The 26,635-nt window shown below is 41.6% G+C and overlaps 1 protein-coding gene across 2 annotated transcripts in view; it reads left to right on the top strand.

Moving 5' to 3' along the window:
- Positions 1-26,635, top strand: part of LOC137298022 (muscarinic acetylcholine receptor gar-2-like) — a 111,872-nt gene that overhangs the window by 31,789 nt on the left and 53,448 nt on the right. The window contains exons 2-3 of one of the 2 annotated variants that reach the window (XM_067830054.1): positions 2,927-2,987; positions 25,466-25,530. The gene's annotated coding sequence lies outside the window, so the exon portion shown is untranslated. Of the gene's footprint in view, positions 1-2,926; positions 2,988-24,459; positions 24,569-25,465; positions 25,531-26,635 lie in introns of those variants that run through there. The other variant, XM_067830055.1, reaches the window with a different exon arrangement.

The raw sequence follows: 26,635 nt of genomic DNA, 5'->3' as shown, positions 1-26,635 counted from the left end.
ACAATTGAAAAAGATGTTGGAATAAAGAAATATGAAAAAGCTTAATTTATTACCCTTGGTGATTGCGATTGTGTCATTTTCCGCAAAGGATTTAAAAGGTTTGACATGCGGTGCTTGTTTGGCTGTCCTGGTGTTATCATTGACAACAGGACACGACACCAAGATCGATTTTCCTCGATTTAATAGTCTCTTTCAGGCAAATCAGCTTTTTAGAGTTCTGCATTGCGAACTCATGTAACCAGGCAATACATTATTGAAGAACAAAGACATTTGGAACAGTGCCACATCCTCGGCCACATAATGTGCTTGTATGACAGGCAGTAACAGGTGAAGTCCGCCTGGTGGCTTCAAGGGAGATAACTCTCAAACACCTGTCTCATCAAATCAATCCCAAACCCGACACACCTTCAGGTAGAATCAGCACAGAAATGTTGGTACTGTGTGGGAATATATGTGTCTTGAGTCGGCATTGTTATATTGCTCAATTAAAAATGGACGTTGTTTAGCTACATGTGTGTTACAGTCAAATATGAATTAGCATTGGTTGGCTATGTGATATTTATGGAATATAGTTCGTGATTAACTAAGTTGTATAAAATCTGGCGGACTAAATCTACAGCCGCCTATGTAAATGTACATCATTCTAGATTTTAGGATAAGTTGACACATTTCACCAGCCTCAGGTCTGAATCGTTGTCGCCTCTTTTGCACCGGGTTTCGGTGAATATTATGAATTAATTATAGTTTTGCCGCAATACGTAAATAATGTTATTTCCATACAGAAACAACTGTCAATGTGTAACAGAAACAGTATTATCAAGTGCATAGCTAATCAACTGACAGAAACAGTGTTATCAGGTATCGGAGCAACATACTGACCGTAAAGGAACACTGGCATTATTATGACGGAAGAGTACTATGTGCGTAATGGAAACGTCCAATGACGTAACGAAACAGTGTCCTGATTGTCCGTCAGTTGAATCTCAACATTCAACAGCTTCATTTCATGGGTGTAGTCTTTAGGTTTTGTAGCATTTTGTTGTTATTAATATCAATGTACTCACATGAGAGGTTTCTGCTTCAGTGAACTCTGATGTTTATACAATAAACTCACATGTTGTATTCCAGCTCGGTTTAGCCAAGACGATTACCGGTTCTAATGTGAGCCCTTCTGTTGCCAGTATTCATCGATTAATTTATACCTGCATTACCTTCTCCTGAACTCCCATCAACCTTTAAACTCGAAATTAGTCGCAATTATATGATATTCATCAGATGGGGAGAAACCACTAGACGATGACAGATCGCATTAGACGCGCGGGGATGGAGTTATCGGCCAAGTGCGGGCTGGGTGGGAGGTGGAAGGTGCTGCATAGAGTAAAGAAGCCTGTATACCTGGCTCCCTCCAGTAACATACTGCTCGCTGTTTATTGAATGACTGACTCTTTAAGCTCCTGTGTACACCAAGCCACGGATAAAGGGAGACTGAAAACATACTCGGCGACCTGAACAAAGAAATCGACCACCGGTAGATTGACATAAATATTTATTAGGAGTGGTTGGTTAATCAGGGCCAGTCTATACATTAGCATTGAACAGATTATGCCATTAAGGCTGTACATAATCCTACTCGTATATATGATTTGTATGATTATTGTCAACAAAGTATTCTCGATGACGGGAATCAAGGTCCGCGGTGGTGATTGAGTAAGGTGGTCTAATGGATGAGGAAAGGACGTCGAGAAATAATGTAAAGGTCGTGAAGGAAAAAAATGCATGAATGTTGAAGCAAGTTCTGACGGTTAATTCTCGCTCAAGATCTTCAAATATATTTCGAAAATAATGTATATACATTATTCTGAAAAGGATCAATTACGGTAGATTGTGTAGGAACACTAGTCCAGTTCTATCACACCAATAGGTAATCTGGCTCACAAAAACCTGTGGTTAATAAAATGAGCACTACTCTAAGTAGCTCCCTTCGGTGACAGTAGATGAGAGTCCAATAACTTTGGGAGTTAAACCCATAGTTCCTCTTATTGCCTCTATATCCTGACTCTTAAACCTGTCAGACCGGGGCAGTTGTGGAGGTGCTATGTTCTCCCAGCGCGTTGTAAAAAACAGTGACAAGTTATCTGGGAATATCAAATCTATCTATCATGTGTTCCGCTCTGCAGTTTAAAATAGTAGGTTGCTCTTCTCATGGCTGGCCGAAACAATTCTCATTGACGCTGTATACATGTGTAGAATATAAACCCGCTCAGTATTTGTTAATCACTGTCTGGATGCATTTAATGTACCGATAGCATTTTAGATAAATCTCATCCACACATCAAACCAGAGCATCTGTTCCGTACTCATTAACACACAGTAAGACAGTGTTTGTAAGCAGGTGCGCTGATTACATCACTCCTGGTTTTTACAATGTCTTCTCTTGAAATGTAGTTTCAACAAATAGTGTATTGAGTTACGTTGTATTCAGCAACAGTCCAGCTATATGGTAACGAGTCTTTGAATGTCATTTAGAAGTGAAAATACATAAGAATGAAGATTTTTATGGATATCAACTTCTTTATGGATATCAACTTCTTCTCTCATAAAGAAGTTGATATCCATAAAAATCTTCATTCTTATATATGGTAACGGTCTGTACCTAATCGAGTCTTGACCAGACAGTCCAGTTATCTAAAACATGAGCATCGATCTACGCAATTGACATGTGTTAATCAAGTTAGTTAGCCTGACCAGCCGATCCATTTAGTTGCCTCTTACGACAGGCGTCTGTTACTGATGATAAACTCTAACTCGGATATTCAGAGGTGTTTGAGCTGCGTGGATAGTAATGCTATTTGTTAGGGCGCTCAGTTGACAATCTTTTTGTTTAAGCATTTTGATTGATGTGCTCATACTGAAATTCATTTGACAGGTCCCTCTGTGTGCGTATGCGTCCATGGCTTCCAGTAGCGTCATCCCTGCACTTGGTTAAGGTATGTCCTGATTCATTAGTCTACTCGGGGTAGCATCACTACCAATCACATTAATGGATTAAGACATACCGGTTAACTGGACTATGTCTCGGGATGTTGTGCTCGACTGATTCATTTGACAATTAACAATGTAGTAAATGAAATCTGAAAACGCACACGAGGCCATCAGTTGGGTTTGACGTTCATCAGTGTATAAATTAGACATGTTGTTTCGTCATATTCATTGTTTCGGAAATTGCTTTTGTAGAAGTTCTGTGGATGAAAAACATGTTTTCCGAATTCTAGCTAATTTGCTAACTTCCTTTTGCTTTGGGAGGGACGGCCAGACAATGCTGAAATAAAACGACAGAAATCTGCGATCGTGATTTAGAATACCAATCTGTTTTCGGGTTTGTCCGTATCATTGCAGTGTTTGTAGGTCTCACGAAGTTGGCAAACTTAGGAGACCAGAATTGATTTGGGCGTTCCTCCAGGTTTAGACTTACACATATAATACTGGCTGACTGACTTGACCGTCTTCGTTATGGTCGTGAGATACGATAACATGAGAGAGAGAGCGGAAGAAATCTGCCACAAACTTAATTTTCACACCTAACGACATGCCCAGATATACACCATTAAAAAGTAGGGTATATTGGATTTACAAGATTGATAGAATGCAAATGATGAATTGAAGGAGGAAAGAGATGTGGCAGGGAAATTAGATGAAATTGTGACAATCTATTCAATTCCTTTTGAAATGTTTAATATATATGGATATGCATAACCTTTTCTCGTGTGCATTGGCATTGAGTAGTGGTATACTCACAAAATGGAATATCCCCTACTTTTGTGGATGGTATATATAATATACTGTACCAATAATTACATGGTACTAGATGATGTTCTACTAACTCCCTGTACTCATGCTTGTTTAAACGGTCAAGTACTGGTATCATATTCCCAGAATGTTGGAACAAGTGGAATTAGGTGCACATCCGTGAAAACACGCACTCCAGTGTTTACTGAAATGTTGAAGTGGTAGGAGAAGATCAGATACACGTTTTAAGATTTTTTATCTTTGTAAACCGCTCTCCCTTATAAGAAGTGTGACACAATCCTCATGCCTAAATCCATCGGCGTTTGTGATCATGACTAAGCGTGGACGACCTGGACGTGGACGTGGACGACATCCCACTCTTGTTATCTAAGTTACTGACAAAGCAACACACGACGTACTAGACTTTCTCAGCGATCTTGACATCTATGTTGGGTTTGGTGATACACACGTAGTAAGCTTCTATCCGTCTTGTTGATCTGTTAACTTTCCCCTTTACCCATCCCAGCTAGAAAGAGATAGATTGATACATGTTCACACGACTGCATACCAGGAAGGAGGACATAAAAGTTGGACGTCATTGGTGACATGCACCATGTCTGACATAAGTCCCATTTGAACATGTGCTCCAACGTCTCTTAGCTGAGCAAATGATTTGCCGCGGCACGTGTTTGTGTCAGGCATCATCATTGTAGCTGAATGAGCTTGGCTTTACGCGAACACCGTGTATAATGACTGTTTCATAATGAGTCATGTATATACTTCAAATACACTCATAACAGATTAACAAGTTTGAGTTGCACATTTCTAACTGACTATGTTTGCACGAGAGAATTAGTATGATTATGAGAATGTTTCTGTCTCTTTCATTTATACCTTGTATTATATGTAGACTTATTAATTCAGATATCCGTGTATTCGATACGTAGATATTCAGTGAGTTACAGCATGATAGTTTGTTTCTTTGACATGTAGTGTATGATATTCGCGATGGCTAGGGCACAGGAGCCATTGTATGGCATGTATAAGAGTGAAACGATTGTTTCGGACCTGTATTCCACTTGATATGATATCTAGCACTTGACTTCCTAGACACACGCACAACAAACACCGGAGATCAATCTCCTAGCCTTAACCCCCAGATGCACCTTTCAATGCTCTAACAAGGCTACTGACTAAACGGTTTTTGCAGGAGGTTAAATCTAATCTGCCTGTTCCATTCTTTGAGGATGGGTTTATAATCACAGTTCAAGGCATGGTCAATTTCAAAGCAGCTGATAAAGGTAATCAACAGGTTAACTGGTTGGAGGGATGGTGGCTGGTCTGGCATGTTCTTCCGTGTGGAAATATAGAATGACAGAGTTCCTTTGACCCTCGGGTAATCAAGTAATTAAACACATACAAATCTGGTTCACTTCCGCCTGTCTTCACATGTATACCACAGTCTGGTGGTCTTTAAGCTGATTTCAAGAGCAATATGTTTCAAAAGAACTCTGCTGGAGTAGTGTCGTGTTTCGTGTTGTGAAATAACATGGTGTTTTAATGTGAGTACACATTTGTGTATATACATAACATTTTGCCATGTGTCACACCTGGACTCAGCGCCAGGTACATTGGTGTTCAAGGTGATACGTTACCTGGGGTTCATACAGCTGTAGTAAAACTCATTACACTGGTGAATGAACCTCCGTCAGCCATCATCGTTAGACCTTTGTTGCCCATTACATAAGCAAAATCACGTCAAGCAAGACACGTTAAACTCTTCAGTAGACTCAAACCGCGACCTTCGGCGTGATAAACGGACGTTTGAGCCAGACGAAACACCATCCCATGTCAGATGAACGAGTGTTTGATAATATAAGCATAAATAAAGATGTCAAAATACGTAGTTCAAGTCACATCGACGACACGTCACTTTCTCTGGCGTAATTGCCAGCAGTGTTTCCATAAGGTATTGGAGACGCCAGCTACTCCTACATCATGTTCGGTAATGTATCAAAATGATTTTTATTCATAAAACGAGAGATAAAATATGATATCCAACTGCGACAGGTATACTTTCCCACGTAGTACACATATGCGCGTTTCGTCCAGACATAGTCAAATGGTTTTGTCGTATGCGAAGATAAACTTCTGTAAGCTTCATTTTAAAAGGGCATGTATATAATGGCGCCATTAACTTGTAAGCCCTTTGATGGCTATTTTAGGATACCGGCGAGACTGCTTGTTTGTGGATGTCAGAACCTCCAATAGCAGCTGAATTCACACAGAGGTTGTAGGCACAACGCCCCATTGTTCTACCCCGAACTTCATCACCCGCCGTCAATGGCTGTCAGATTGTTTATTTACCATATCTTTTATCGTCTGTCAATATTTACTCTCATCGCTTAACCTTACAAATAGATACACTGTTTCTCGCTCCTAAACCCGCCTTGCGTGACATTTACACGAACAAATGCCCATCAAGTGGAAATAGTCGCCGGTAGACTTTCAGACCAGGGTCAAAGTGGAATCGAGGCTAACAGGGTCAAAACGAGGCTTTAGAGTCACTCCTTTCACAAATAACACCTCTGACCCGTCTGACGTCACATTGATATCATAGCAGTTGGCTGGCGACGAAATTCACATAAAGGCTGGATTAATGAAAACAGGGATAGGAGCAGTTCGCTTCAGTGGTCAGTCCGATTTAATTTCACGCCGGATCTGCCATTTCTAGCTGTGTGATTTCATTAATGAACAAGGTGGTCAATACCAGCAAACAAATCTGTGTAATAATGAACGCTTGGGCAACTTTACGTATAACATTTTTCACTTTTGGCATATATCCTTTCTAATTATTGACTGATAGCATCATTTCTGCATATAACTTGTCGCTGACGCCCAGATTTTACCACGACTAAAACAGGCTTACAGTATCCAAAACACATTTTTCGGGCAATTAATTTTTTTAAAGTGACTCATATTTACGTCAACTGTTTACACTTACATGTAATGTCGAGCCCGACAGTGCAGGTTATAAAATGTCCTGATAACCGAAAGATATGGCAATACTAGAACGCTCAGTTTAGAAATGAATCCCCTGACATATCGGCAAACATTAAACTGTGCTGTGGTGAAGGAAATCCAAACTGGCCGGGAAATGGAAGATAGGTCTCAAATCCAGGGGGATACATACAATCTCAGCATCTCCCATCACGGGGACTTGCAACTAAACGATTCCTACACCGTTGGATACAGCCAGTGGTATGTTCAACCTCTTTCACGATAGTTGGCGTCAGAAGGAGCTCAGGTCACAACCTTCCGAGTCATGAAGAATCTATGAGTTTTACATTAGAGCGCTTGCATGCACATCATCACCCCCGACAACATCGTGCACGTTTTCTCATAACCCGGAACCATGGGGCCCAGTGAAAGTTAAAATAACACAAAATATGTTATCGTGGAGAAACGCGATCCCAGACTGAACTATCAGTTTGAAGGCAACGCTGATGGTATTAAGCAACTTCTTATCCCTGCCGCGCTCTGAGGTAATGTCCAAAACCGATTTCCCCTTGATATATTTCCTAATAGATGAACTGCCTATGGCTATTATGAATTACTTGTCTCAGCTAGAATGACTTTTGTCTAGGTTTGACATAAAATATCCGCCGGTTGCTCCTCATCTACAAGCAGGATACGAGATTCTATCCGGCGCTTAGATTAGTTTCATATAATCTGACGTTTGATCCTTTCGCTACCTTATCTTGACTTTGTTAGCCAACTGCCTGCTGCATTACACACATGCAGATTAATGTTAAGTCGGAGTTGTTTGGATGTACAACAGTACACTTAGCCGAGGTCTTTTGGAAACTGAGGTCTTCAGGCCTGCTTTTTGACTGAAGCTTATTAAATGTTTGCACAGTCACTACGCTGAGTTTAGGTCCCGATATAACGACGAAGAGAACGGTCAGACATGACAACAGCGGGTCTAATTACCCAGGATTACCATGAACATTGGTAAATTTGTTCTTGTTTAACGTTGCGCTCATCAATACTACAGCTTTAGGACGGCGTACATGTCGCTGGGGAACAGCCCCTGCCCCGCATTATACATGACAAAATACAGGTCACATTAGAACTTTGGGATTGTTTGTGATATTTCCGTTCAGATTAATCCCGTCTTTAACACCCTTAGTCGGGAACTACCCCTTCAGTTTACGTATATGTACATCAACGGTCATGTCCACTTAATGTAACCCAGTGGGACCATCGTATAGAGTACCCAGAATAATTTCATCTGACCTCCAGCATCTCCAGAACCACCTGCATCCCTGTGTGCAGTATTGCCATACTTAGGTCTGATCTCACTTGTCATACAAAAATTATGACTTCAGTTAGTTCTCATTTTTTTTTCGGGAAACTGTCGAATCTCAGTTTAAGAAATCCTTTTCGTCTTCATTTTACAATAACCTATTTTACCTTATTCTGAATTTTCCAACAACATGTTTATATCACGATTACCCCACGGACCAACTCGAGTCACCTCCCCGGACTCTGCCTGACACAGAGGAAACAATGGCCATGATCTGGGCTGTCCAAATTGTTTCACTGAGATATATACCAGGTTCATTAACTATCGTTTTCTCACTCCTGCAAGCTCGCAGGCCTGGAAAGTAGTAGTGATCAAGAACATAAAAAAATCTTCTATCGGATCCATCAAACCAAAACAAAAAAAATGACACGCCAAGTTTGCAGATCACGCCTTCTCTTCAACGAGTTATCCATACCTCGGCTTCAAGTTTAAAGGCATCCGGCATTACAGGAAGGCTTTGTAGGTGTATTTGGATACAGTAATCGGTCTGTTCCGATGAACAGTTGTCTGCTGTCGTAATAGAAAGGTGCACTCAATATCGCGAGGATTGAAAACACATCAAAGGACAGTTGCCAAGTAAAGGCAAAGTGTCGACGGTTTTAAGAGGTAAGATCATTTACATCACTACTGCTAATTCAGGTATCCACCTATATACCAGTACACCTGATCTTGGGGTAGAGCTTGCTCTTGTCCAGACTCAAAACACGTTTCACGATACGTGCATTGTCAGTGAAGTGGACAGACGTTTTTCAACTAATCTTTTCCATCAGCATTAACGTGAAAGTTTTTCCTGGTTAGAAACGAAAGCAGAGATCGTGGGTACTATGTGTTTTTTCTCGAGCGATCTTTGCCTACTTTTTTCGGATCATGGCTGTTGCTGAGACAAGGGGGCTGGTATATCAATTGGAGAAGAGATAAAGACACCGAGAAGCTCGATAATGGGAAGGGTTCTGGGAGGAATTCAAATCGGCTGACTTGGCCATAGACGAGATAGGATAAGAGCACTCCCTGGCCTTATCACTCAGTACAGCAATATTTAAGTAGTTAGTATTAGGTTCATGCCAGATATCCCGAACTCTAGTAAGTAGAATACGACAAGGCTAGTTTCAGCCATTTGAACAAGTCTAGTAGTGTTTCAAAGAATTACAAATACACCAATGGTTTCCGCAGTTTTATCATTCCTTTGTGCCACTAGTACTTCACGGTTATTTGTATATAAATGTTGTTGATGTAGTGGGTATTATAGAGTCTCATCTATCGGAGATAGATATATGATCATGGATAGGGGTATATTGGGTTTATGTACACTGCATACATTGGCCAGGATAATCCATGCTTCATCTTACCCCTTGGACCCGACATTTGCACGGACAGCGGGTTCTTGTATTGACCATGAATATCCTAACATGTCATGAATTATACCGAAAAGTGTTTAGACGTACAACAAACAATAACACGGACCGACCCCCCCTTGGTCATTCCGCGCAGCCGCTGCGGCAGGAAAGAACTCGCGGGATCTTATTTCGAGATATTGAAATGAAACCGAGCAAGATATGAACTACTGATCAACTGTTTCAATGGGAATACAACAATGATTTCAATGGGATCCCATCCCAGAGCAAGCAATAGGCGTGTCTGCCTCGTTAAAGCTGCGACAGGCAGTCTAGTACAACCCCCCCCCCCCCCCCTCATCTTCAGACATACATTACTTTTAGTCAATAAAATAATTTACTTGATAACTCTTTTGTATATCTCCTAAAGTTCGTACTACGTACTATAAGGGTACCATAGTCTGAAGACAAAGGTTAAACAAATGTTTTAATGATGACAACTCTAAACAAGTTCACATCAAGCTTAACATGTGTGGGCTTGTACTTTAATTACTCCTGTACAGAAACACTACTTGATGTTGCTTTAATGTACAAGTAATTGATTTGCCCTGGCTCGCCACGTGACATACGTTCCGCTTCCATTTTCTTTGGTACGGGAAGAATCCAATATTCTAATAGAATGGAATGAAAAATATACTCGTGTGATTGAAAGTTTTTGCCTGTATCATCCTTTTAGCCGAACGGTCGAATCATTAGTTCAGCGAACTTTTTGGGGCAGATGTGCTCATTTTCACTTGAAACCCCGTGACTAATGTTACCAGTATGTGAGTGGTTTTTTTTTGGTAGAAGCAATAAACAGACTTCTGTGTTGGGATGAAAGTGGTATATATTGTGAGACTGGATATGACCAGTAGTCCCATCCGCCTTTTATCAGATTAGCTGTATATACGTTAAACTATTTGTGACACTCTAACTGATGTACCAACAGGGCTGTGTATTAACTTGACTATAACCGACCTGTATTCATATGTATCCGAGATGTAGTCGGTAAAGAGTCTGTGAGAAGCCGTGTAAATCACACCACACACAGGGAGCACATTTAGACACAGACCACGTTGTGATCGGCGCATGGATTTACCTGTACACATCTATCTCTGTGTACGTGCCTCAGTGGGTGGGATGTGTACGGCTGTACTCACATGTAACTAACTTGTGTCATTTTAGTTTCATTGATAGTTTTAAGTTGGATCTATTCTTTCCTCTTCAAATGAACTACGTCGATGGTTGGTGCGGCTTCTAATCATCATTTAAAACGTGTCACATAAGTAAAGCAAGATTTGATAGTGTAGGGGTCAGTTCCGTGATCACAGTCGGAAAAAACATGGACTGAAATCATTGACAAACGACGTCGTTTCAGGAGCTTAAGTGCACGTACGTAACAGACGTCGTATAAAAAGATGATGATGCTTGCAGCAACAGTCACATCGTGTAGTCGTCACGTAACGTAGTTGTAACGACACGTCCCGGCACTCACCACACAGCGAAATACCCCGGATGTGTCAAAAGAGGTATTAGTGTGACAATGCCATCGGTTCGTCATCTTTTCAGTACCAGATATTGCGTACGTCGCGGATATATCTCAGGAAAACCCACTATATTAGCAAAACCTCATTTGCCAGTACATACATATCGACCCCAGGTTTAACCATGTTCAAGTCCAGGGAAACCATGCCATGGAAATTGTGGAGTTCGTAAGCATCCTAAACCATACCAGCTACAGTCACACACTTACGTGCGCTTAATGATACACGGATATTACCATGCTGTCTTTCCTGACACTATTTCATCCTAGAAGAATTTTTAACGTCAACGCACTAAAAAAGAAAAGTATTGATAATCTGCTGGGCAGCAAAAACTGAACAAGAGTGTATGTTATTAATGAATCACCGGTATAAAGTGAAGGCGATAATAAAATCTATTGTCTATAGGACGTGTCATGTCAAGAGCCGATGGTAGTCTGTTTTATTTCCGACTCGTCCTGATTATGAGCCGTGGACTGACAGCACCATCTATGTTCGCTAGGATTTCCCGTCTGGTTTCCCTCCACATTAAACAGACATAACAGTTGCAAGTGTTGACCGTGCAACTACCACCCACACACATGTAAGACTGACATCGCAATGACCACAGTCGTATTTGTGTTCCACCGAAATCTAAATGGCATTGCCTCTATCATGTTGATTCTACATTAAGCTTCTTTACAATACCAAGGAAGAACCTCAGCATATCATGTGTAAGGTAAATAATTATGACTATAAAAGACATCAAATATCCCCATTATCTTAAAACATCTCTAACAAACCAAACCGAATTCCACAACTGGGCGTAATGGCTTGTGCTGTTGTTGTGGCAGTATTGTACCAGGAACCATCTGAGAATGGTGCTCCCGGACCTACGGTCTGAGGAATACCATATCCTTCAACCAGCTTATGCCTTGTTAATCTTGTTATCGTCAGTTGATCATATCATTGTTTTATCTCTGTACTGCCGACCACCAAGTATCGCCTTTTAACATCTCCTCGTGTGACGCAGCCAGGATTGAACTAGCAATCCGCCGCTCTCTTTAACGTCAGATTTGAAGCATTTCCAAAGAATGTTAACTGATGAAGGTTTTTTCCACAATGTTACCTAATAAAACACTAATGTTCCTAAACTTGGCTATAACTATGGACGTATCATTCAACACTGAAATTGAAAATCAATACCTTTATGTACGTAACTGCCTACAAATGGGAACGAAACGATCCTTTTATCAAAAGCAGACAGACTGTTTTAAAGAGCAATAATTATACATGAAATACACGGTAATCAAGCTAAACAGTCATCACAGGACTGCACAAATGAAATGAGTGGAATTTAATGAAGCCAACTTAACCTTCACGAAATAGCCAAAGCTTTCAAGTCTTTACATTTCTATTTCTGAAATTCCACTTCACAACACACTGAACATTGAGTTCATAGCTTCCCCACCGTCGACTACCTCATTCTACATGGAGCAAATCGGGTTGCTGTTACTTTATAAGCTCATGATACGCCTCCATTCCCGCCGCCGGGCAGTCCTTGTACGTAATGTATATACAGATCCACAACTACTTTTCAAAGAGTCTCTAAACTTATTGATTTGATCCGATATTCATAAAGATAAGTATTCGCGTCAGTTGGGCCCGATTATTGCCATTGATCGATTCCCATAATTCACAGGCAGTAAAACTATTCCATGTTTTACGAGGTAGTAGATGGCCACATTTTGTAACAGTGTGTTCCCCACTGTCTGTATGGCCGTGCGCTGTGTTAGTATTCATAGATGTTATGAATAGGCTCGAGTTTAAGTACAGCCCTTTTATAGGAGGACCAATGGGGTGAGTGAGCGAGGTGGGTAATTACAGAATGTTCCCACCACATTTATAGTTTTATACCCTGGCTATATTGCCTCCATCTCGCACATTTAATCATTATAAATATTTGTGTTTCTCCCAATCATTCGGAAAGTAGCTTTCGCCACAACGGTTTTGGAGGCTGTCCAAAATGTAGTTATGGGGATGATTGGTACAGCGTCTTGAGAGGGATTTCTTTTTTTAAACATTTATATCTGGTCCAAAGTTGACTTGCCGAGTCGTCCTAATGGAAGTTAGAAGCCAGGATTTCAGAGGGACTGCTGACAGCTCTCAATATGCTGGTGAGTTGCCGTGAAGGCGTGTTTGAGTGTTAGACAGACAGACAGCATTAGGACCGGGTTTACAATTTTGCACACCCGTTTCCGTTAGCAACAGTGCTGGTCATCGGTTCAGCGACGTTCACTTACTAACTGCGCCTTGGCCTCCGCTCCGCTTGACGAAACGGCGGCGACTGTCATATCTTGATTTATCATCGAGATGCCCAGCGCTGGATGGCGTGTCTATCTTTGGCCTTAAAGAACATAACTGTTGCTTCACATGATCAGTTGGTTTCGATTGAAGAAAACGTACACAGACAGATAAGTGTTCCTGCTGTGTACTTCTTTGACCCTTGCAACCTCTCGTCCAACACAAGTCTCAGAAACACTGCATGAACTTGCCTTGAATAATGGAACTTGAAATCATGGCATATAAGGAATTTGAGTTTCATCAGTTTGACTGTAGAAAGTGAATACGATATCAATAAGTTTCATACGTAAAAGCTTTTCTGAAATATTGAAGAGCGAATATTGATACCGATGTTCGTGGTATGATTATGAGCGAGTGAGTAAGTGCGTTAGTTAGTGAGTGTTTTTGTACATAATATTCCAACTATCCCATGACAAGGGACACCCTTCACATATTGCCGTAAGGAGTGACCTGTACAACTAGACTAACCCACCGCGCCAGCTGTTGCATTAAGCTGCAACTAACACGCTCATTAATAAAAATAAGGAAATAAAGACTTTCTCTCTCTCTGTTCCCCAATCTCTCTCTTGCTTGCTCTCTCTCTCTCTCTCTCTCTCTGCCTATCTCTCACTCTATGCCTGTCTGTCTTACTGTCTCTCTGTCTCTCTCTCTCTCTCTCTGCCTCTCTCTCTCTCTATGCCTGTCTGTCTTTCTGTCTCTCTCTCTCTCGCCTTCCTAATTACCATATCCAAGCTTCCACGAATGAGAGTCAGTTTCAGGCGTCAGTAACAGGCAACAACAGCGTCTATGAACCGGTACAACGTGCACGTGGCGTGAAAAGTAAGACAGTGTTGAAAATCGTGTAAATGGATCACTGACAGTTAGTGACAGCAGGAGTGGTCAAGAACTGGGAAAGCCTCTCCTCCGGCAACCGCACCCAGATAACTGACAAAACCAGGGAAATACGGATAAAAAACGTATTATACAGAGGAAACATGAAAATAGTATTGCTTGTTTCGCAGTGCTGATGCAAGTTGTTCAGACCTTTGTAATGTTTGTTGCAAAGTGGTCACTACCTTACAGTTACCAGCAATGTTGAACAACAATGAAATCATTGTACTCTTTGCTGTGCCTTACAGTGAAGTAATTGTACTCGTTCCTTTACTGCCTGCAGTGCACATTATGAAATCATTGCACTCGTGATCCGTCAGTGTAATGAAAACGGCGTAGAACAGCGTGTGATTGCACATTAACTAGCCGTCTTGCATTACATTCATATGACCTGCTTTGAATCGGAGTCGTTAATTGCTAATGCTGTGGGGTGATGGTTATGGGAGTGTTAGTTCACATATCATGGACGAGATGATGGAGGGATTATGCCTCTCACATCGAGCTTTATCCTAAAGCCTTTTGATAACCCGCACAACGAGCAAACCCTTTGAACATGCAGCACAACATTAAAAATAATGTTTTTCACATTAACAAGAAATTACTGCAAAAAGTGAACGATTAGTAAATTTCTGTTTAGGAATCACCATTAAACAGTTATAATACCAGGTGCTCGCCTAAATGGTGAGTGGATCCTGCCCGGTGAGTGGTATCCGTCAATAGTGCATGCAAGGGCAAGTCAGCTGCTTACTCCCGTTAGGGGAAAAGAAAAAGTTACAACGAACAATACTCATTATCCGCATGCGACAAATTTGTTGAATGACCCCCACGTGTCTTACATGACCCCCACGTGTCTTACATGACCCCCACGTGTCTTACATGACCTCCACGTGTCTTACAGAAATCTCTCCCTGGGCTTCTGCGTGTCACTGAGAGTTTGTACATGGAGTGATAGACCTGTGGTTACACGTGGACAGCGTGGGGTTGAGTTTGGGTTCATTTGGGCTTTACGTCACATTCATTTTCGAGGCAGAAGGTGACGAGATCGTCTGCACTCATTTCCGTTCTGTGCCCATGGTCCAAAAGAATTTTGTCTCAAAAACATATACCTTCATTCCATCAACACCCAAAAGCAGAAAATGTCATATCACCAAAATCAAAAGCAAGCATTTTGTTATTCTGTTTACAATAAAATTGAAAAAAAAATAAAATAAACAATTTATGATACAGGTCAACTTCACTGAGGTAATTTACGATATGTTGCCCGCTCACACGGGAAAACAGATCTTTCAGATTTCTCGCAACATAATAAGATGGACTGCTTGGAGTGACATATTCTGTGTGAGTGAGGTTCCATGTTCCACTGTATGCGAGCTCACAAAGTAGAATAAGTTATTCTGTATGTCTCGAATTTAAGCAGCCACGCGCCCACGTAAATACGGTGGACGTAAAATCATTTTAAACGATACATACATCCCAACCCATCTCAGTCTTCAGCCAGTCATGTTTCGTCGATGAGTCAAATGTATGTGAAGAGTCTCCAGCAGGAACAAAGTGGCGATCAGGTATGAGCGAATGCCAAAACGCTGGCGTGATCCGTGATGCAGTAATGTCACCGAGATACAGTCCATAACCTCTAGAAGACCACATGGAAATCGTCAAATGTTTGGAATGCCAGCTCTAATAACTGATTGACTGACGCGTTGATCATAGCTATATACAGTGTAGTACTGTTACAATGACTGTCTATAACAGATTATGAGTGCGAATATGGTTGCACACTGAACATCCCGGAAACTGAGTGATATAGTTGTTCGTAAGCCACCTGTCATATATATCTCAATTTATGTCTACTGCAGTTCATAAAACCTGAATTAAAGCCAGGCCCAGGCGTCTAATTGGTATCGATTTCACGAATACATTTGATAGTTTTACACATGAAGGTCCATAACTCACGATAGAGTGACTTTATATGCATTCTTATACAGGTGCTGACTTCCTCACATTTACATGGACACAATAGTGTTATAATATTAACAAGTGAATCACACACCTTTGTAGAGATAAACTGATGTACAATAATGCGATTATAACTACAGCTAAACGAGAAGATACGATACAAGTAAAAAGTCAAAAGTATGGCAATATAAATTATTACGCGCACAAATAAAAGTGACGCGTCGATGCTCGAGAAACATTTCACTTTCTTTATTTAGCCTACTAATTTTCCAGTTATTTTCTAATTGAATTCCATGAACTGGCAGGTCAAGGATCAAAGGTCCGATCAATGATCATTCTGTTGATCTCTGGACTGATTATTTACAGACCGCCGCCATTTAGCTGGAATAATGCTGAGTGCGGCGTAAAACAACAGCAAACAAATGCTACCCCATTCTATGGTACAGGAAGTTGAAAATGGCAGGAATAAATAACCATTCACTATTAACTACAAGAACTAACTACAGTATATATCACCGAATGAAAATTACATTCCAAGGAGGTGTCATTCGGCACTACCGTTTACATGTACAGGTTGTCCGTAGTATTGTTTCCTGAGAACGATATTGATTTCCTTTGTCTCAGACCTCATATACACATATACAGTTCGCCGCTAGTGAAAACCCGCTTCCTTCTCGAGTTAGCACGATTTGATTACTGAAGGACATTGAATACCATTATGCAAAACTATCTGGTCAGCAGCTTCAGCAGCAGCAGCAATACCCAAGTGCGTCCATCAATTGTGCCTTTATTAGAGTATCACTGTCGGTAGGGAAGTTGGATGCTTTCCGGTAACCTGTCGTATTAAACTCAATTACAACGAAAATAACGCATGCGTTCTAACATAGTGTATGCACCTGCCGAAAGGGACAAGTCAGTGTATCGTTCAGGGTGCTCGTTTCTGTGATTTGGAATTACAACTATTGGAACGTGGAGTCGACAAATATGTTATGCAGGCTTGTCAGTGACGACTGGATGCTAAAACATCTTTGCTCACCCTATACTTAGTTACAAGGAGGAACAGAGAAAAAGTTGAGCTGTTAGTTTGATAGATTGTGTTGTGGAGAAATGGCACTTACTACCTGCTCGACGCCTAGAGTGACTTTACACAGTATCACTCCAGATTCACCTAACGTTTTCCTTGGCTGTTTTGAAACTGTTTAGATGTACGAGTGGCTACAGGAACCCATCATGGCGGGTGTAACGTGAAGAGCAGCACTCATGCAAGCAAACAAACCAAGGCTGATATACAATAGTTTTATTTGAAGATGCACTTTAGTATCAGGGCCTTCCTAATGAATCACCGTTATGGGATCACGTCAGGGATCTACGTTCAGCTATATTCAGGAACATGTCTATATAGGGAGAGCCGATGACTCCAGATTCCTGCACTCGGACGCAGGCCAAGGAATCACAGCCAAAGTAGCTGATATGATATAATTATGTAGATATATTCAATTCAGGGTGGGTTTGAAAGCAGCCTATTGACTAGTGTTTTCGACAGTGATCATTAAGTGTTGAACTGTGTCAGCATCCAGCAGCCAGTGGTAATGGGCTGGTGGCATCCAAATGTAGATCTGTTATGAATGTTTAACACATTCGGGCCTGGTCGACATCGTGGATATGTTTAAAATACTGATCGGTATTATGTCAGTCCACACCGCTGGCGGGGTCTTGTGGGTAAGGACGTCAGTACTAACCAACATCATCAACACTCTCAGAATAGGTATTCATACGCACATTCTGTTACCGTGTTTTCAAACACTCGTGGTTCGCGTGCTACTCAAAACGCTATTATCTGGTGACTACAATGTTACATAAGCCCCTGAGAGTTGCGATGCGAATGGCACGTTATTCTGACGCAGGCATAACTCAATCTTTCGCATTGTTACCTAATTCCTATTGTTTGGCCGCCTAAGCTTCACTGTTAGCCCATCGCTATTTGCATTGAAAGCATGCCGTGTTTTCATTCGCGTATCAAGCCTGCTTCAAGGGCTGAGAGTCTGTTTGGAGAGTAAACGTTATGTCATGGTGTTTTTGCGAGGTTATGAATATTTCCACCCTAGTGCAATGCTGCTTATGTCGACACCAAGCAACAGCTGTCAGTCAGGCTGTATGATAACTAGATTCACGCTCCAGCGTGACGTTTCCTTGTTTCCCGAGTACCTCGCCAGGCAAGAACGCCGGTTTCTTTGCCACCTGTCAAATAGCGTACTCCCAACAGCTCTCAAGTAGAAGAGTGTATCTCGAAATCTTAACATGTTCTCTGTGGTCGACTCCTTTCGGTTCAATTTTCAATCTCTTATTTTTAGTCTCGGATAAATCTAGAAGCCGACACTTCGACCGCTTGATGGGATATAGAATGGAGTAGAGTAGGTTGTGTAATAAGTACTCTGGTGGCAAATTGATTTCCATTACAGTCGCAACCTTATACAGTGTTGGGATGGAGGTTGCCCATATGTACAAATCTGTATTGAGAGCAGCCTGGGTTCGAATCCTACATACAAAGTGGGTTGGAACCCATAAAAGCACTTACATAATGTAAATCTTTAAAAGTCGACAAATGACGACAGAGACGGTTGGAAAGAAATGCCAATGGACTGTGCAAGACAGACGTGATTGGATGTATTCATAATTGCTTCCAGTATCTCACCACCCATGGGGATTCTGGGACAGAATAGGTCGTGCTTGCCTGAAATATTGACTAGAGTTTGGATGGGCTCAGGCCACGTGACATTGGTCATTGTGTGTAATCCTTGCTTTTGAAATCAGAAGATTGTTGACTGACGCGTGGTCAAACAAATAAACCTATGACATCTTCTGGTTGCCAGGTAAGTCATCAGTACATGGTGCTAAATTCGTAAAGTTGCTCACATCACTCAGAATAGCTGTAATGGTGGTTGAATCATCTTGAAGGTGCGGACATATCCAAACATCATCATGACTTGAATGTTGGCAGTATACGTTGTGAACAATGTAAAAGTTCAGCCAAATAACTTTATGCGCATTCTGCAAGTGTCGTGTGTGTAGCTAAATAGCTTCCATAAGCGATGACGTAAACCTCCTCGTGACGTCACTGGATATGCCTCCCCACTCCTCCAATAAGTAATGTTGCAGCTGTTTTGGTTGCTCAGCAGGGTAGGACACTGTTGTATCAGTAGCCAGAGAGTGCCATCAGTGACAGGCCATGTGATCGTTACAGCCAGACAAAGATGGATACTTTATTGTTGTTGAAAGAGTCCTCGATTATTCCAGCAGTCAGACACGTCGCATTGTCCACCAGGAACAGTATGCCCGCTTCTTCCAAGAGATGGGAGACAACTCCATTGAAAACAAGAATGGGAACCACGAAAGGTTAGGAATTCAGTTTTCACGGATGACATGACATTTCATGTCACCAGACATGGCGCCTACTTCCGACCATCAGGATAGAATATGGTGGCCTTGGTGTCGTGGCTGTACAGAACCCTTGACCAATCACGTCGCTACCATTGTTGCCTAGTTGGGATCCACTGACATCTTTTTACGCCAGTAGTGAGGGATGAAGACCAAGCCCGCCGAGATCTTGGCCTGAATTCAGGCATCCCTTAAAATTGGCTGTCTTTCACCCTTATGTTTTAGCTGATACGGCGTGGTATCTCCATCAGCGCCATCCATTGGTCGTCTTTCACCATTATGTTTTAGCTGATACGGCGTGGTAGCTCCACCAATGCCATCCATTGGTCATCTTTCACCATTATGTTTTAGCTGATACGGCGTGGTAGCTCCACCAATGCCATCCATTGGTCATCTTTCACCATTATGTTTTAGCTGATACGGCGTGGTAGCTCCACCAGCGCCATCCATTGGTCATCTTTCACCATTATGTTTTAGCTGATACGGCGTGGTAGCTCCACCAGCGCCACCTCTTGGTCATCTTTCACCATTATGTTTTAGCTGATACGGCGTGGTAGCTCCACCTGCGCCATCCCTTGGTCGTCTTTCACCATTATGTTTTAGCTGATACGGCGTGGTAGCTCCACCTGCGCCATCCATTGGTCGTCTTTCACCATTATGTTTTAGCTGATACGGTGTGGTAGCTCCACCAGCGCCATCCATTGGTCGTCTTTCACCATTATGTTTTAGCTGATACGGTGTGGTAGCTCCACCAGCGGCATCCTTTGGTCATCTTTTACCAATATGTTTTAGCTGATACGCCGTGGTTGCTCCACTAGCGGCTATGAAGCGCTTGCGTATGCGTAATGCTTGCCAACGTAACGTGTGCAGAAGCTGGCCCAGCTGGGGAGGCGGCTCGCCACGTCTTCTGTTTCCTCGCCTGTCCCTGGTGTTGCCGTGTAGTCTTTGGCTAACGCAAAATCTCTATTCTCATGGAAACAAGTAACAGTACACAAAGACAAACGAAATGTCGCTGGAGGTTGCGTAGACGTCCAATGGATTGTTCTTGTTAATCTCTCGTCAACCTTGCCAGTACTGCTGTGGTCAGAAAACAAATGAATTTATGACTGAATGCATGCATGTTGTACATGCATCTCGATTCTGATCTGTGTTTGTGCCAACTGTAATGTGAAAAACATGTTCATGTTTTCCTCAAAGTTGACTTCCGCTGTGTGTCTTAGAAAATAAGGTTCAAATGCTCCATTGCGTTTGCCTTTCAGTATATGTGGAGAGCCAACCAAAGCCAGATGGGAACAAATCTGGGTCTTACTACTACTACTACTACTACTACTACTACTACTACTACTACTACTACTACTACTACTACTACTACTACTACTACTACTTTGATGATGGTCACTCTCCTACAGTTCTAAATCAGGCTACTGGAAGCTGCCAGTGACTCAGGGTGAACTCGCGTGAACTGTATGTAGAGAATACGAATGTTTGCTTGGAGTCAGTGTGACACTTTATTCCACTAAAGCACCATGAATCATCCCCTGATTGAACTAATTTGTTTTTCCTAACAAGAAAATAAATATGGAATCAGTGGAGTAACTGATCTGTCTGCGAACTTTATATAATGTTCCCAGAAAACTCGTTGAGCATGACGCCGTTTAATTTCTACTGATATTCTTCAGCTTATACCGCTAATGGTTATAGCACGTGGCTGTGATATAATGTTTACCAGTAGAACGTTTGCAGAAAAAAAAAATCAATAAGTGCTTCCGAGACCCGAGTTCATGGAGGCAATAGGATCGAGTCAAAAATGTATATGTGGTCTTTGATGTTAAGGACGTGAAAATTTAATAAAAGGTACCCCGTTACCGAAGTCTCCTCCATTTCCACGTTCTCAAGTTCTTGGCGAGATCGGCTAGTCTTCTCTACGCACGGCTGTGGAGAAGCGGCGGTGCTCCTGAGTTTACCTCACTGTAGCCTTTGGTGTGAAAGTAATTCTTTGATGTTGTTGTGTCACGTGACACATCCCACGGTATACGTAAGTAGTCTGTCACCAGCTTACGTAAATCATTAATGCAACCTCACCCAGTCACAATACATACAGATGATAAAAGATTCTCAAACACATCCTTTGCTTTGAGAGATATACGGGAGCACACGCAGCTGCCCTTTTAACAGTGGAGGTAATGTATATAGTGGAATAAACTGGTACTTGACATTTGAAAGAAACTTAGTTTCCAGAAGTTTCAGCGCCATCAACTGTGCAGACGATTATGGCAACTTGCACTAGACGATTACGACAACTTGCACCACGCGCACTCTCGCTTTTTGACATATTTAGAAAAACCCAAAACCTTTCTTAAAATCTTTTTGGACTATTGGGATTTTATTATATTGTTGAAGACTGTGAGATACTGTGAAGACTAACTAACTAACTAACTAACTAACTAACTAACTAACTAACTAACTAACTAACTAACTAACTAACTAACTAACTAACTAACTAACTAACTAACTAACTAACTAACTAACTGGACATTGCTGCTTATCTGTGTCGCCGTCATTGTGTAAGTCGGTAAAGTCTCAGGGCAGTGTAGCCAGGTCCACGGTCTCATCATTTCGTTATATAATGTGTACTGTATTACCTGTATATATTACTGTATTATGTGTACTGTATTAGAGAGAGACGTGAACAGTGCATCCTGTTATCGATACCACCGACAACCTAGTTGTTGCAGAGCCAGTGTAGGATATAGATGACTGAGCTACGGACACCAGGTATCAATGCGGAATTTCTGTTGTCCTTTTATACATTGTCAGTGTCTACATCTATCTTGCCTCACACTGGAAACCTTTTCGTTGTAGCAAGTTTGCTTGCTATCAGGTGTCAACTTTTATACTAACTTTCAGTTTAATTCCCTTACTATTAATACTTATTTAAGGATGATTGTGTTTACTGTTATGCCACCTTTAGCAACACTTCAGCAATATAACAATGTGGGAAACCAGAGATGGTCTTCAAACATTGTACCCACGTGGGAACTCGAACCCGGTTCTTCGGCGTTTAGGAGCGAACGCTAAAACCATCATGCTAAACCACCGCCCTGTTGTCAAGAACTACTATCACCATAACATAGAACATCCGAGTCAATATGAAGCATTATGTAGTCTACGTTTTGCGTTGTTAAAACTAAGAATGTCAAGCTTACAAAATGTTGCAAAATGTAAGTTTTTCTGTATATCAGACAGGTTTCCATAGTCATATCAATATGTCTGATAACTGGTGTAAAGCCGCAGTCACTATGTATAACGCAATGACTAACTGGTGTAAAGCCGCAGTCACTATGTATAACGCAGTGACTAACTGGCGTAAAGCCGCAGTCACTATGTATAACGCAATGACTAACCACATCAAACACCGTCCGTCCATGTTAATGACCCAGGGCCCTTGTAGGATCGTGATACGCGGGCCCCCATTGCAAGCCCCAATATCCTAATCGCCCTCAAACTGGTTTTGACAGCCCAAATGGAGTCTTACGGGAATTGCTATTTTCGTCCATAATGGAATCTCTTTATTCGCATTTTTAGCCAAATCTTCCACTTTAATTGACCTCACACCATGAAAAAGTACAATCCTTTCCGCGATTCCGCGAAGCACTGATTTCCATTGTCCTGAACGTGTGCATACATCTCATGGAGGGGTGTGGAGGCAGAGCTTATAGTTAATGGAAGATAGGGGCTATAATTATGATCGCTTCCTCCACTTGACATGTTTAGATTGACTTTCATCAATTCTAACTTAAGAATCCACAGGAGCAATTGCTACTTTAATCAATATTTCTACAAACTGTGCACCCTGCAAACAAGTGACGACTTGAGGCTCCTGCAGCGAGATGGTTCCTCCGACATTGGGTGTCATTGGTCCTGTTGATTGCCTAGGATGAAATGAAGCGATAGCGATGATATGGCAATTTGTATGCGGAAGGAGTGTTGCTTCGTTATGAAACTATTTTTGTCCGTCAATTGCAAGTGTCAACAAGTATGATGAGTGAGCCGACCCTGAGAGAGGATCTCGTAAACTGTGTTGCGCACGAAGAAGTCAATGCGCTACCCCCCGAATCCGTGTCTATATTTGTACGATTGATGATATGTACGTACTTTGATGTAGAAACCGAGATCAATATCGTTATAACATTTTTCTAGACTGTTGGTAAACTGTCAGATTAACCATGATTTACTTTAAAATTCAATTTCATGGACAAGTTTTACAGCTTTTCTGGTTATGAAAATATTTCTGGTCAGTGTGCTGTGATTTTTATTTATGTTCTGATTCGGTACTTTAAAGTGGACGTTCATGTGGAAAATAGAACGGCAAATGAACTATTAGGAATATTTAACGCTTCTCTAATTCAATATTCGTGTTTTACATCGTTTACAACTGACTAAGATGGCCAGATAGCAGTGCATTTACATGAAGAAGCACATTTATATGCACTAATGAATAAAGGAACATACATAATTCAACAATGTTTATGCTTTGATTCAACACTTTTGTCTGGAAAATCATCTAAGATGCCGATTCTCGTCCAAAATGCCTTCCCTTTTTAGAACCAGGATCCCCAAGTTTCTGATAGGCGTTTGTAACGAACTACAGTTTGTCATAGACACGTCACACAACATGTAATGACCCAAACTGACCAACCCTGTGATTCTCCAACTAATGAAATACAGTGTTCCGTTCACGAGCGCTGGCCAACTCGTTCTATACCCTTGGAGTAAAACATTATAAGCACAGACTGTATCATTTACTCTTCCATTTCATATCAGCGGACTCTGTGATCGCACATGTTGAGACCACCTGAGAAGTCTCCAGCCTACTATCGGTATATATGTGTCGCATGGTGTGTATGATTTAAATAACATCTGCCCGGTGATCTTACACCGATCTGTTACATCAAGGGCTTTTAGCGGAGCCCATTCATCACTGTTCCATGTCACATTGCTCAATATAGATGTCTCGGAGTGAAGGTTTAATTGTGACGTCTGTAACACCGACTGCGTTAGCATCGGAGATAAGATGACATTGGTCAGCTACCTGGAGGTGAACAAAGTTATCGTGATGTAAAGAAAACACAGCAATGACTTAACCTCCTCCCTGTTCTGTTTAAAACGGTCATGCATATTGGATTATCTACATTCTGATGAAATAATGACACACAACCAAGATATCAGTAATTCCTGTCAGAACAATAACCTGTCAACCCAATGTTTTAGGAGTTAAGAGTTATCTTCCCTAGTCACATCCTCCTATCTTCTTGTACAATATAGTATAAAGTTTAAACATGATACGGATCGTGAAATGTTCTCATTCGTTTACAGCCCGTGCGATTTCAAACATGAGTATTTATCGAAAAAAGCAAACAAAACACCTGATGTAATAAATGCATTAACGATGACATCCCTTGCGTTGTTTAACGGTAAGCAAATACTGCTGATCAGAGACAGCATGACCTTTCTTGCTCAGTAATTGTCAAAATTGTCATTGTTTTTCTCACTTGCACGTAAAACTCAAGTAAGATATTTGAAAATTACCATACGGCTGCCACATGAATCCGGTCATAGGTCATAGGTCTCGTGTTTCGTCCTGCGTAAGCTTAAACTGTGCTTCTTATATACCACTGTACCTTGTTTGTCTCGAGTCTGCTGTATCTGTATATTCTTTCCGTTCATTCAGTGGTACGTACCTTTACTCTCCTTGTTGGGGAAATGTATTTTATACATGGCGTCCTCTGTTTCAGTTCAGAAGAATGCAATGGAAACTGCGGCACCACCTTAAGCCTTGTTCGTGTAGAGATCGGAAGTGGTAAGAGACACATTACACTATCGTTATGTAAAATGGTCTGTCCATATAACATCCTGATTCCGCAGCAGCATCTGCAGCTTCACCTTTCACTGCAATATAGACTGTCGTGCCTTCCTGAGTTCCATTAGTGCCAACGTCACGTGACGGGAAAGTATCTTAGTACTGAGGGTATCCTGAAATCGTTGAGGGTATGAGAAGGTCTGTGGCCAGGTCTGGTTGCTGTGGTGTGGTACCGCCTTGCTCACCCTAATCTACTAACATAGCACTAAGATGCGTGCCTGATGTCACACATTCCTGTCACTTGAATACTGCGATACAATCATAATCACTGATTGTGTTTATGTGAACACTGCTCATATTCTGCTGATTATTCACACGTCTACAGATTTCATTACTACTGCTAAAACAGTTGGCCCTCCTCTCCCAGTGTAGCTCTGTTCAGAACCTCTCGTTCCCTCACTGAATCCATTACTGTATACAGCATAGGCACACACTGGAAATTCGTATACGCCTCAAATGATACAAAATATCTAGCCTCTTGCCGATGTATATTGTGCCAGAATAATTAGTAAACTGTGATACACCCCCTGCATCCGTCCTAAACCCACCCTGTCCATCCCTGGACGCCGTACAGTTCACACTCAGACCCAGACTCAGAGATTTGGAGCAGAGTATATAATTGACATGACCCCCATCATTGTTCCATCTTCCAGTCTGCGGTTTTCTCCTGCTGTCAGACTGGCAATGGCTTATCACCCTTCTGGTCAGCCCGGTATTCTGGCTTCTAGCTGCCGTCGTTAATGCTCTATCCCCGAACTGTTTAAGTCCATATCATGTTTATATCCTTGTGACGCCCTTTCCTAAAACCTAGAGGGAATGTCTTCTTCTTCACATGCCCCTAAAATCAACCCTTTTAATTAATTCGCCAGTTATTTAGCGTCATGTGAATTTGCCGTTATACGTTCCAAAGACTTTCTTCATTCATCCGTCTCTAATCATTGGAAATCCTATCTGATTTCTTTGGCACTGAACTCCCCAACCCTTCTAGTCCATCTACCTCCAAACTCCAGACACGCCTCTCCGTCAGCCTGTATACCCTGCACAT

This window comes from Haliotis asinina, chromosome 10 (genome assembly GCF_037392515.1).
Source record: "Haliotis asinina isolate JCU_RB_2024 chromosome 10, JCU_Hal_asi_v2, whole genome shotgun sequence".
In the NCBI taxonomy this organism is placed as follows: Eukaryota; Metazoa; Mollusca; class Gastropoda; order Lepetellida; family Haliotidae; genus Haliotis; species Haliotis asinina.
This window is presented reverse-complemented; position numbering and strand designations above follow the sequence as displayed.